Consider the following 13,457-nt stretch of genomic DNA (forward strand, 5'->3'; position numbering starts at 1 on the left):
GTGATATTTTTTGAAGTGTGGGTTTTAAGCTGCTAGGCTAAGTTCAGATGTTCATTGTTGCCCAGGATATAATTATTAAAACCAGTTTTGCTGGAATTATCCAGTTATTCAGTGATTTGCTCGCTCTTGTGTTCCAGACTAAATGAGATTACTTACTGTAAAGAAATACTCCTTGATAATCAAGGGGTTTGGGGTTTTTTATGTCACATCTATGCTGAAAATTTTGATTTCAATTGGATTATTACTCCTGACTCACCTATGAAAAGTAACAAAAAACTTTAATTTAATTAAAAATACATATTATAAAGATTTTCTTTCTATTTAAGGAGTCATTTTTCTTGGGCCAAGATGTCTGTTACTTTTGTCCCACTCATAAGAATCTGTAACATGGGCTGTATGGCAAAAATAAATCATGCCATATGGGGTACCTGAGTTATTATTCATACTAACAGGATAAATAATAAAGGAAATTAAAACCAGTAGAACACTTAAATTGGACTGTTCTCTTTTCCTTATGAAAATCAGGGAAAACTGAAGAGGTATAGAACTTGACAAAAAGCTACAACATAATGCTAAACATTTCTAGTAATGTGAAAAATTGAGGGACTGCTCACATTTCCTTGGAAAGAATTTCTTTTCAGTGTCTGCTAAGCTCATTTCAAGGTATTTTGTGTGCAGAAATAAGTGTACTTCACTGTACAATGGTGTTATATGCACAATGTATGTTTTGTGAGATAAGCAAGTTATTTTAAGAATGAAGTATATATGTTATACATATAAAAGTATTAGTGTGACCTAAATTTGAAAAATTCCATAAATTAAAGAAAATTAAACAAATAGAACTTGGTATTGTATTGAACAGTGTTCATTTGACCCTCCATATTTCCAGGCTTGTTTAGTATCTCAAACTTTTTTTCTTGCTAATTTCAGTCAGGGTATAAGCTGCTACATTTTTCTTTAGGTGATGACTACCTACTCTAGAAAGGGTTTGATATCTCTACTTGATATGTGTCTATACAAGATTTAATGATGAAACTTCTAGCTAAAGAAAGAGGCTATCCACATGGAATATTATTCAGTGCATTGTATGTTAAGGACATTAAAAAATAATAAATAATGTCTGTCGAAGGAAGCTCTTTGTACTAAGTTTGCAGTAAATAACAATAAATAATCCCGGAGGACAGCAGTTGAAATTTTAAAGAAGTACGCATGTGGTCATGTCAGCTTGTGATACAGTAGTCACTAGTCACTGTGAGGATAGTAGGTTTTGAAATGACAAAGGAAATGAGATGTGTATTCATCAGTTTATAGCTGATGTGCTGGCAGGATCCTAATTACGTCATGAACACAACAATGCTGTAATACAACTGCACCATAAGGCATTTAAAGCCATAATATATTTTATCAGCTGCTGTGGGGAAGGAAAAACCTATAGCTTTTTTTTTTTTTTTTTTTTTTTTTTTTTTTTTTTTTTTTTTTTTAATGGGACTGATGAAGAAGTGTTGATCATTGAATCAAATAATGAATTCTCAAGATCATGGTAATCAGAGAGGGATAAGTATCTGTTTGATATGGGAAACATCTGTTAAAGAATTTCTCCTGAGTCTCATCAGTAGCTGGCAACTCTCTTTGCTTTAGCAAAGTTTCCATTATACCTCTGTCTATAAAATGGCACAATATGTTTTGCACTACTGGTGTCTTGTCAGTGTAAACTAGTAGCAGACATTTTAATTCCAACTTCTTTTTAAAAGTTAATTCCAACTTCTTGTTAACAATGTATTGCACAAAAAAATATGGTGCTTTGCATCTGTATAGTCCTATATTGAAAATTTCAAATTTTGGTGCTAGTAGAAATCACTGAGTATGAAAATAACCTATATGTAATCTATGAGTGACACATCTAGCTCTGTTTAGACCTAGTAACTTAAAATGAAGAAGTAACTTTGTCCTTAACTGTGTTAGCCTAAAAGTAGATGTACCATTACATCTACTTCCTTTTCTTGATTCTGTACACAGAAAAGACAGGTTTCCTAATGAGCATCTACCGAGAAGCTTATCATCACACTTACAGTAATCTTAAAACAGCAAGCTACAGACATAAAATGGGCTAGAGGTCAGAGGAATTGGTGTGCCAAACCCTATTTATCTATTATTTTAAAGGAACTGGTGGTGGCCAACATCAAATACTCCAGCAGAGTTTAAACAAATTGCACGGGGGTGGCATCCATTAAAAAAAAAAAAATCAAAAGAAAGATTTTTCAGTTAAGCTGAGCTTGAAACTTACTTTTCATATTGCCCGATATCTCTGTCGTAGTTAAGAACTACTCATAGTTAAGAACTTTAACACTTTTTTTTTTTTTTTTTTTTTTTTTTTTTTTCTTCTACACATGGACAAAGGAGATTCTTTACAGCCCAGGCTGTAAAACATACCCTCCCAACTGGCAGTGTTTGGGCTACACCAATCTGCGGGATGAGGGCTGGGCACACATCCTTCCTTAAAAGGGACTATGCATTTTCATCAAACTAAATGAAAATGTTCATGTTCATATGCTAGTGGAAAAAAATATTTTGCTATTGGACAGAATGTTTAGCTGTCCTACTTCTGTTAATTAATTCAATTTGAGCAGTGTTTGAAGAAAATACTTTTTTGATGTTTGTGCATTCTAGACCATGCATCACAACATTAATTTTGCCAAAGACACCACTTTATCTTATCCATTCGCTATTTACAAATCTTCACTGGACTACTATACACAGCAGAACTGACTGGAAAAAATCCAAGATGTACACATTTTTCTTAGAAAAGGAGTAGAGTTGAAAGGAGGAAGAGATCTTAACTAGGAGATGCACAATAAAAGTTCAAGTCTTCAGAATCTAAGTTGTGGTGCACAACAGTTTTGCATAACGGTTGTAATAACAGTGATGTTTGAATAAAAGGATATAGTATTATTTCATTTTCATTTGCCTGCTTTTTTTGCTTTGTCAAAACACCTGATATGACTAGCAATTCTCTAATTGCTTTACATCTATGAAAATATATTTTAATATTCTTTCTAGTGTAAAAACATTCATTAAATACATGGGGTTTTTGTCTGCTGCTATCACATCTTTGTTATCTTGTAGTGGGGAGTTCAACACATTAATTATTGGCTTAATAAAAATCTCTTTTTACTTCAAACCTGTTTTCTTGAATGAATCCTTATTCTTAGATTATAAAAAAAGATAAAGGTGTGTTCCCATTTACCTCTTCGGATTTAACTTAGATTCAATGCTTTTCGGAAGTCATGAGCAGTAGAAAAGAATTTAATCTAGGACAGAAACATTTCAGAAAAATTAATTTAAAATACAAACCTTCATATCCATTCTTGTTTTCCCTACAACTTATCATACTTAGGAGCACAATTTGACCTCTAATTTATCTGGTTGTACATAGGTCTCTGGTAGTTCCTCTTCTTTTATCTCTGATCTCTACTTGTCACCATCCTCCATTCCTCAGCTTTTTTTTGTTGGTTTTTTTCCCTTTGTTAATGCATTAGACTTAAGCAAACAAATGTATACTACATAGAGTATCATCTTTATTTGCATGTTGGATCATCTCTAACAGCCTGTTTCTTTAGAATTTAATCTGATTTTTGCTTCTCTCCAAAACAAGCCTGTATTAAGCATACCCAGCATCATAGTATAAGAAATGGTTACCAGTGGTTTTTTGTTTTTTTTTTACTGTGTTAACAACTGTACTAAAATCAATATTCCTAAGGTAGTGAAAAGTACCTTAACATCTAACATACAAGGTTTTGTTGCTCCTGCAAGTAAATTACAACTGCAAGATCATTGTTGCATGCAACAGACGTAGGAAATACAAGTAATTGTCTGTGTGTTGTCATACCTTACAGGTAGGAAGATTACTTAGCTAAGCACTCACACTTTTTGTGTGGTGCCAGATGTACAAGTGGAAAAGGATTTGTGTTAACATGGGAACACTAACTGTACCGTTAAAGAAATATCACTTGCTGTGAAATATCTGAAGAATTTGTTCCAAATCTGAGTTAAAAAAATTCTGGTAGAGGAAGGGAGTGATGAGGATGTAGAAATTATCCATGTTATAAAAAATGACAAAAACTTCAAAAAAAGGAGAAAAAAAAAAGAGGCAGACAGATGGTGGCATGTGTCATCTTTGGATCCAAGTTACTTTTATAGTCATCTGACTCATGAATTTCTCTCATTTATTACTATCAAAGAGAGGATGAAACAGCTTAACTTCAAGGCAATACTTCAGCCCCTTACATCTAACTCCAAGCACCTGGCTCACTTCAGAAAGAAAAGCTACTCATCTGTCAGTCTCCAGCTTGAAACTGGCAGTTCCCATGCACTGTTTGCCAGGTACAATTACATCAGTTGGCACAAGACATTAGACTCCTTGTTAAACCATCACAGAACTAAGTTCCTTAGTTTTTAGAGTTATTACTTTGAATTCTGTTAGATGCTGAGTTTTCTGATAGGTTGTTATCAGAAAGATTGATAACAAAGGATATAATAATGAGGTTGCAGTCTTCCAGAATCCATCAAATCTACAGCAGATCTTCCTCAAACAATTATTACCTGTTCAGTCTGAATTTAAATTATGCCATATATTCATTTGTGGATTCCTAGGTCCACACAGAGATGCATTGCGATAGACAGTGCTAGAACAGGAAAGCTTTTCTAGTTAGACAAGTTATAAAAACAACAAAGAACAAAGGTTTTACTGAATGCCATTTTACTGTACATTAGAGCAAACCAGAAGTATGTACATGGTAGTATATTCACAAATTGTTAGCTTTTCTGAAACTACTCTGAGAAAGAAGAATTACTTGTTAAGTGTAACAGAACATAACCTGTTTAAAAAACCTTCCATTTGTTGTCCACAGAGTACTTAATGCAGCATAGCTAGACTCTTAAATTTTGCTCAAAAAATGAAAAAAAAGGGATCAAATAAATTGTTGGCAATAAATAGCTCCCAAACCTACCTCCTTTGACTTTATTAGGCATACACTAGAGAAGAACTTGGTCCACTTTCTCTGGTTAACACTAACCTCCAGTTGCTGATGCCATTATTAAGTTAATTGTTTGGATCATCAATCTGTGTCAACAAAGCTTTTAGAGTGCTTGATGAGATATCAAGCATCAAGCTGTGATGCATTAAAAAATGATGAATTTACATCCAGGTAAAACAATGCCCTTCAGCTATAATAATGCATCACTACTTTGTTTACAAATGGGTATTCATCATGAGACATGGCAAGCACAAGCAGTTTCGAAGGGGAAAGGCATTAGCACAGTAAATGATCTTTGCAACTAAAGCTGAATACATAGCAAAGTGAAAAAGGAGGGCATGTCAAATTATCTTTTCAGAAAGGAATTATGAATGCAAATTCACACTGGTGTTGCCTGACTCACATTAAACATTAACAAAGGATCCAATTCAGTATTAAGATGTCCTTTATCAGAAGGGGTGAATCAACACAATAGACTTCTTCTAAAAGTTTCATTATTGAATAGAATTTCTCAGTATACACTTTTAGATCCTAGAGTAAATTGTTAATCTTTTACTCAAAATTAAAAGCTACTTCCTCTAACAGGCAGCAGGTGCCAGTGGTCTACCTCCCACCATTCTGGCAGCTGAGCAAGATTCAACTATGTTGGCTGTCCCTCTTCATGCTGCTTCTGCCATTGGTTGAGAAGATTGATATGATTTTGCTAGGCCTGTCAGCCCAAATAACTGTATGATCACATCACGAGTAAATTTAGAGTAATTAATCTCACAGAGGCAATCAAGATACTACTGTGCAGGTTCAGGAAGCCAGAAAACATGCAAAAAATTGCCAGAGGTCTGATACTCTGATTTCCAGCAAATTAGTAATGCTGGGCAGATTATAGTAATCAAAAGTACGCCTCCCTGTCCTGTAAACATAACCAGATCGTTACATATATATTTCAAACCTAATTTATTGGTATTAAAACCCTGGAATCATTAGTAATGTCTAGAGGAGACATTCCGTGGCATAAAGTGTGACTTCTTATGACACATTTCTAATTGTCCAGAAACCCCACTCCACTGGTATTTTCCAGGTTATTCAGATGGGCAGTATCAACATCCCATGCTGGAGACATGTCAGCATAAAGACTTCCACAAAGTCAGAGTATAAATTAGACACTCATTAACACCCCAGCAGTAAACTTCTGCTGTGAACATCTGAAGAAATTGTTTGTTAATTCTAGAAGCACCAAGTCTCTGACAATGTATTCTTTGGGAGAGGAATGTACTCTATAAAATGCAGTCATGGTAGAAATCTCTAATGATATTATTCAGGCTGGTTACCATCATCCTTATGAATAAATTGTAAGATTCTTGAAGCAGCCTTCTTAGGCTGGCCTTTGTCTGAAAATTCTTAGAGCAGTCTTGGTTGATGTCTTCACCAATTAGGTTGCAATTGTCTCAACAGCATAGTTTGACAAGAAAAGAGTGCTCTGGTCAAAGTGACACAGTCTGTTGGAAGTTTTGACAGACAGGCATTAAGTATTTCTGCCAGATAACAAGTGATTCTGAGGTTAAAGAAAATTTGTTCTTTCCTCAGGGTATGAGAAAAGAATTTGTGAAGTCAGTATGCTACCAGCACTCATTGTTCTCCTTTCTCTGTGCAAAATACTTGTCAGCCCAGCCACTGAGGAGGAGGAAACCTCAAAATGAACAGTATGACTTTCATGCTGTTAACATCTTAGTTACTTTTTACATTAATCATATCTATCTCAGAGCACATTAAATTTAAAATAAAACTGACACAAACTTCAGGACAGAAAGTAATTTTCCAACTTAAATTTGAAGTATTCTGGCAAATATTTTCTTTCTGAAAGGAGAATATGAGCAAGAGATGGCTTTTTCTTATAGAAAATGCAATGACATTCAGAATAATTTTATACAGCTTCAAGGCAGTAATGACTACAGCAACTATATGTTAACATTGCTCACTACCATTATGCATTATTGATTATTTTTCATGAAAAAAATGCTTTTTTTCCCCCTTGGTTGCAGGGTATCTGCCAAAGTTCTGTGAAAAATTGCAAATAGCTCTAAGAATTGTTTATATAAGGCAGAAGAATGCTTGCAAAGTTAGCCTGGAAATGTTGCAACAATTCCCATATCTGCATTACATCACTGAAGGATCGCCTTTCTGTTCAGAATTTTAATTTGCAAACGCAAATTATTACAGTTCATTTGGCTGAAGCAATTATTGTTTGTCTGGTATTCATTCTCTTGGAGATTATTGCTTCTGTACAAGGAGCAACCACACATGAAACAAGTTCTGAACTACTGCCATTTACTACACAGGATATTAAAGTAACCCTAAGCAGCATCAGTATAATTTGTTGTGGTGATCTGGGTAAGATAGTGAACCATCTGTGATAGTTCAGGAGTTGTTCCTGCTGTGTGAGCAGAAGCTTTCAACAGAGAGGTAGGGAAAACAGCTGAAAATGGTAAATTCTACTGTTATCTGAATGTAACAATAATAATAAGCTTCCACGGATGTTTCTTATTAGTGTGGTTTAACTTACTTTCAGTCAGAAGTGTTCTTGTGCTTCATCTGAAATTCCAGTCTTGTACCTTCCTAACAACTCATGTAGTATAAAGATCTTACACGATTTAGCCTGTAATTCTTGTCTATTTGTATTGGGGGAAAAAAATAGTTCCGTGTACTGCTCAAAACTCTGATTATTTTGAATAATTTTGTTGATTTGTAATATGCTTCATTCACAATCACAGTATATTGTAAAATATCATTCAGTGCAACAAAGTAATGTATTCAGAGTTACATAGAGGGAGCTCTTACTTTGTTTTTCCAATGCAGTAATGCAGTATTTCCGGGCAGTGAGACATTTTTGTTTGTTTTTTTTTTTAGGCTAAAACAGTAGCACCCAATATACTGTGTTATTTGCTAACTTGCTTATATATCTTACCTAGAATAATTGTCTTTAAAATGCAGATGACTTCATCTGCTATTTGTTTCACTATAAAGAGGTTAAAGGAATATGCTCTGTGAGAAATAGATGCTTCATGATCCCTCATTGCACAAAGAAGAAATTTCTCATTCTAGGGTGTATAAAATATGAACAGGAACCCTACAAAATTATCAGCAGAAGAATTAACACTTGTCATGAACCTGTGTAGTTTGGTTCCTCCCTTTTGTAACTATGCATTTGGTTCCCATAATTGTTAACCTGTTATTTAATCTACAGTTGCAGTTCAAAACTTTTTATGTGTTCAATGTGCTTGTATTTCAATTTTCCTTTTCCTGGAGTTGTTTGCTTTTCAGGGAACGTTTGAAGTTAAGCTGCTAAACAAACACTGCAAAGAATAAGGTTTCCTTCCCTATTACTTATATGGAAAGCATTCTTTTCTTTTTTTTCTCATAAGGAGTTAGAGAGTGCATGCATCATAGACCCTTAGGGTGGCAAATAGAGTTCTGTGCAAGGAAAATATACTTGAACCAGAAACTCATGCTGTATGTACTAACAAAACACTTTTATGAGTGTGATATTCTAAAAGTGGCTGACTTATGTACCTATTTTCTACATGATATTGTATTCATTTTGTAGTTGTTTACAGTCTTCAACTGAGACAAAGTATTTTTAGAAGCTGTTAGTTACATAGCAGATTTTTAAGAAAATTACACCTGCCAAATACAGCACAGCTGGTGAAATTATATGGTATGGTATCTACAAGTTTGACATTCTTTACAATTCAGTGTGCTAGGTTTTTTGGGAGTTTGGGTGGTGTTTTTTGGGGTTTTTTGGGTGGGTTTTTTTTTTTTTTTGTTTTTTTTTGTTTTTTTCCCCCCTCAGTAAGGTAGAATACTTATATGTGCTAGTAGACTGTCAGTCCTGAAGGACTAAATAAGCTGGCTGCTCAGACTGGATGCTGTAGTAAGTTCTGTTAGATGTAATTTTTGGTGCAGTTGCTCTCACATCATCATTCTGTCCTCTGAGTTATTCCAAAAAATCTGTAGATCATCAATGATTTAACACACATCTAGAATAAACTGGGATAATTCAGAAAAGTTGATGAACAAGTTGTCTCTTGTGTATTGAGGTGAAAGTGATCCAAAAAAGCTTTTTTTTTTTTTTTTTTTTGTCTTTGTCAAGGTAATGATTTTAAAACTCCTAGGAAGTAAAGCCACTACTTTACACGTCTACTTTAGTTTAAAATAAAGGTGTGTGAACTTGCATCTTTAAAATAGTTTATGGGTTTTCAAGTCAATGTTTACTTTACTGGACATAATCTGAAACTTTATCTGATCCACCAGCATCAGTAAAACAAAATGAGTGGTAGTAAAATCAGTGTTGTTGAAGATCAAATACTGTTCACTGATTGGAAATAGCTGACAAGATTCTTTTTGATGGTTCTTGTCTTCATGTATCTTCATGTTTGGGGAACAAGACCCCAATACTCCTAAGGCATCTAATTTCAAATTATCCCAGCATAAGGAGACAAGGTCACTTTATGTAGTTCCTTGTTTGGTTTTGAGGTTTTTTTTCTTGTTTTGGTGTGGGGGTGTTTTTGTTAGGCTTTTTTTAAAGAACTGCAGTGTACTGTGGTCCTTGGAAGCTGGTTATAAAGTCCTGTTCTTCTTAAGCTGTTTTGACCTGGAAAACAGTAAAACATATCCCTGGCTTTAAGTAGGAATAAAATGTATGTCTCCTGATTCGGTTTCCAAGTTCTACTACTCTTACCCTCTTACATGAGGTCAGAAAGGATCTCTTTTTTTCTAGCTGGTCCTTGTAGGTGCCCTGCTCTACACCACTGCATTCTTAGGCTCTGTGGAGTCCAGGTTAGGGCTGTAGATTCACTTAAAGGCACAGACTGGTACAACCTGTCAGGTGATGAAGAGAGCGAGCATATGAGGCATCCAGCATGCCCTACCTCTGCAGGACATGGGGCAGCCTGGTTCAGCTGGGGAAGTTGAAGGCCAAGGGAGTAATGCAAAATGAAAGTTTCTTGCAAATTTTGTTTGTTTGTTTGTTTGTGGGGTTTTGTTTGTTTGTTTGTTTGTTTTTGTTTTTGGGGTTTTTTTGGTTTTTTTTGTCACCATGAGGTTTCCACTTGGTCAAAAGTTTAGCAGTACTTCAACCAATTATGAAAAATGTCTGAGTTTAGCTGAGTCAGAACACACTGTTCTCCAGATGCAGAGGGTTTGTAGTTTATATTCTGTGAATTTGCAGTAAGCTTTTTTGTTATCGTGGGCCATGTGATCTGTCAAAAAAACCAATAATCTCAAAAAAACCCACTTTTAGCAAAATACTGTTGCAATTAAAATTAAAGAACTCTAGCCAGTGTGTTTTCTAGGCATTCTCTGATATGTGTAGATACTTGTTAACATGTATACATTTCTACAGTACCAGTAGTAAAATTCTTTTATTTTGGAAAAAAAAAAAAAAATCCAAGTTTGTCTTTTGATTTAGTTACATATAGTAATCTTATAGACCGTTCTTCATTTTTTGCTAGAGCTTGCTATAAATCGACTTTCACTGAGTGAAAACTTTATGTATGTCCATACAGAAATAATAATTTGTGGAGAATAGTACTAATAACAAGAACATTTTTCCCAGAGGAAGCAAAAAATATGTTTCCTTGATCTTGAAGATATAAGAGATCCTATGCCTTAGCCAATTGTCACTGGTTTGCTTGGTTAAGCAATCAAAAAAACTAACATTCTGTCCTATGGTAATAACCTTTCATAATCATGCAATCAACAGTGTTTGATCTCAGATGAAAGAAATATCTTATTTTTCTACATACACTTACTGATAATTGTGTCTTGGGTTTACATATCCAGATTTATATGTGATACAATATTTCTGCATTATCAGTGTAAACATTTAAATGCTTGTGTTTACAGTGCCCGTTTTTGAGATAATTATATTAGCCATTGAGTTATTTGTGTGTATTAAGTCAACCCTGACTGAACTTAGATTTTGTTCCAGATTTTGAATATTTCATCTAGAATTTACTAATTTGTGTAAAGACTAAAACACAAAATGCTGAACTGAGATATTTTTGATTATCCAAATATATAGCTTTCCTTTTGTATAAAATTCCACTAAGTTGTACAGATTATTTTGGTAAATTCATTTATTTGGTGCATATATATTCCTCAGATTAGCAAAGCCCAAAAGATTTGAAACAGAAATTTGCACTGGGACTGGCAAGTGAAATGAGAGCAATCCTGGGTCTAGAAAAGGATATAAAAGTTCATCCAAGAAAAATGACAGTTTTGATGCATAATATTTAATAACTGTTGCATTGCAACTCTGGGTCTTGTAAAGGTCACAAGTAACTGTTGTCAAATCACACTTTGACAGGAATTCTTGGCATGAAGCAGGCACTTCTTATTACCTTTGTTCAGAATAGCCAATGAATTATGTCATTCAAACTTGTTGCAGATAAGAGTGATAATTTGAGCTACTTTTGTATAACTAATAATAACTAGTTAACAAAGTCACATGAAAATATTGACCGTATGCTGGGATTTAGTAAACTTTCTTGTAGTAATTTTGGTTTATATGTTGAATTTAATTTTCATTTATGTACATTAATTTTATGGTCAGTAAAAAATTAAAATATATATATAAATCACAAAAAAAAAAGGCTTATATTCACAAAGCATATTATAAAAAGAATCTGTTACATACCCAATGCCCTAACACTTATTCAAAACTGAACAATGACTGGAATCTATCCAAATGCAGACAAATGCTAAATACTGCCAGTATACTGCCAGTATAAAACCAGTCTCTCTTGCAAGTATTCAGTGTCCCTAAGGGAATAGTGACCCGTACATTGCCATCCATAATAGTTACTTTCCCAGGAACAGAGGGGAAGAGAATGTTTGTACAACCAACTTTGGTAAGTTGAACTACTTTTTCTTCTTATTTTGTTGTGGCTTAGTGGCAATCAATGGATTCAGAGAAAAGACTGTCTTGCTAATTGCAGCGTCAGAGACAGAGGCAGAAGAGTCAGTCAGAGCAAGTGTTAACTTTCTACTCATCCATTGTGCTATCTTGCTTTCTAGTTGGCTTTTATATTGCCTTTTCTGTCCAGCAGTGTGTTTCTTCTTGTCCTTTTGATTTTTCTGTAACTTACAACTCTTTGTCAAGATACTTGGAATATCATTACACAGCTCAGTTTAAAGGTGGTCCTTTAAGCACTGAAATATTAGTCCTTGTCACAACTGTCCAGGAGCAAGGATGGTATAGAGGAGACAAGAATAAGAGTCCAGGACGTTTTAAATTAGGATTTTCCCCATCTCAAACAAGGTCTACCAGACAAAAATACCCCCACGATTCTTAACAGAAGAGGATGTTTCTGATAGCAATCATCTGATTCAGACAAATTCTTAAATAAGGACAAGGATAAGCAACATAACTCATTAAATAAGTAGGCTTCCCCTTTGACACAAGTTCCACATTCTCTCCAGAGTTTATGACCATGGGAAAGGAAATACAAAAGTTCCTAGGCTTTTATGGGCCAGGCAGACAGAATCTGAGCTGTTCCAGAGGAGCCTTATCTTCCTCATCCATGTCACTATTCTGTCCTCTAGTTCATGAAGAGCTATTCAAATCATGTCTAGAAGGATTCAAGAGTTGAAGAAAATCCCATGCACTGTAAGAACACTGTGGGTGGGAAACTCCTTCTTCACAATGAGAAAATTACAGGAATAGATTTTTTTTTTGTCTTTAATCAGTATATATTACTGCATTCATTGATGAAGATGAACCCTAGGGTTTTGCTTTAGCAGAGAGGGAAGAACTCACTGGTGTCTCTTCTAAAACCAGAGCACTTTTGTATATTAGTAGGTGGAAAGGAAGCAGCATAAAGCAATGTGGAAGACAGGGCTCCCACGAGGAGAGAACACAGTGTTCCACAGATGATGTTAAGCCAGACTTACATAGACATGCAGGCATAAAGGTTCCTTAGTGTGTTCTGTAGTTGAAGGCATGCATCACCTCTAAAAAGGGAAGCTCATTCAGTAGTGAAAGTGTGCAGCAGACAGGTGGTGATGAAGGATGAAGGTGCTGATGAAGACAAGTTTCTTTAGTGCTACATCATTTTTGTGAAGATTTGCTCTAACTCTCTACTAGATGTTCTTGTTTCTGGTGCCATCAGCAATGATTGGTAGTATGCTAAATAGATACAAATTATGCACTCTGATTGGTTGGTGTGTTATGGGATAATGTTTACTGAATACTTAAATAACTGTTATCAGTTTTGCTGTGACCTTTTTTTTGTGTGCTTTGATTTTTCCTAGGCCAAACTGAAATGTACAGAACAATATAAAGGGAACAGGGAGGGAATAAGGGGTGATTCTCTTGCAAGTGGTATTTGCTTCCTATAAAAACCTACCACAAAGCACATTTGATGACAG

This window comes from Hirundo rustica, chromosome 5 (assembly GCF_015227805.2).
Source record: "Hirundo rustica isolate bHirRus1 chromosome 5, bHirRus1.pri.v3, whole genome shotgun sequence".
NCBI lineage: Eukaryota > Metazoa > Chordata > Aves > Passeriformes > Hirundinidae > Hirundo > Hirundo rustica.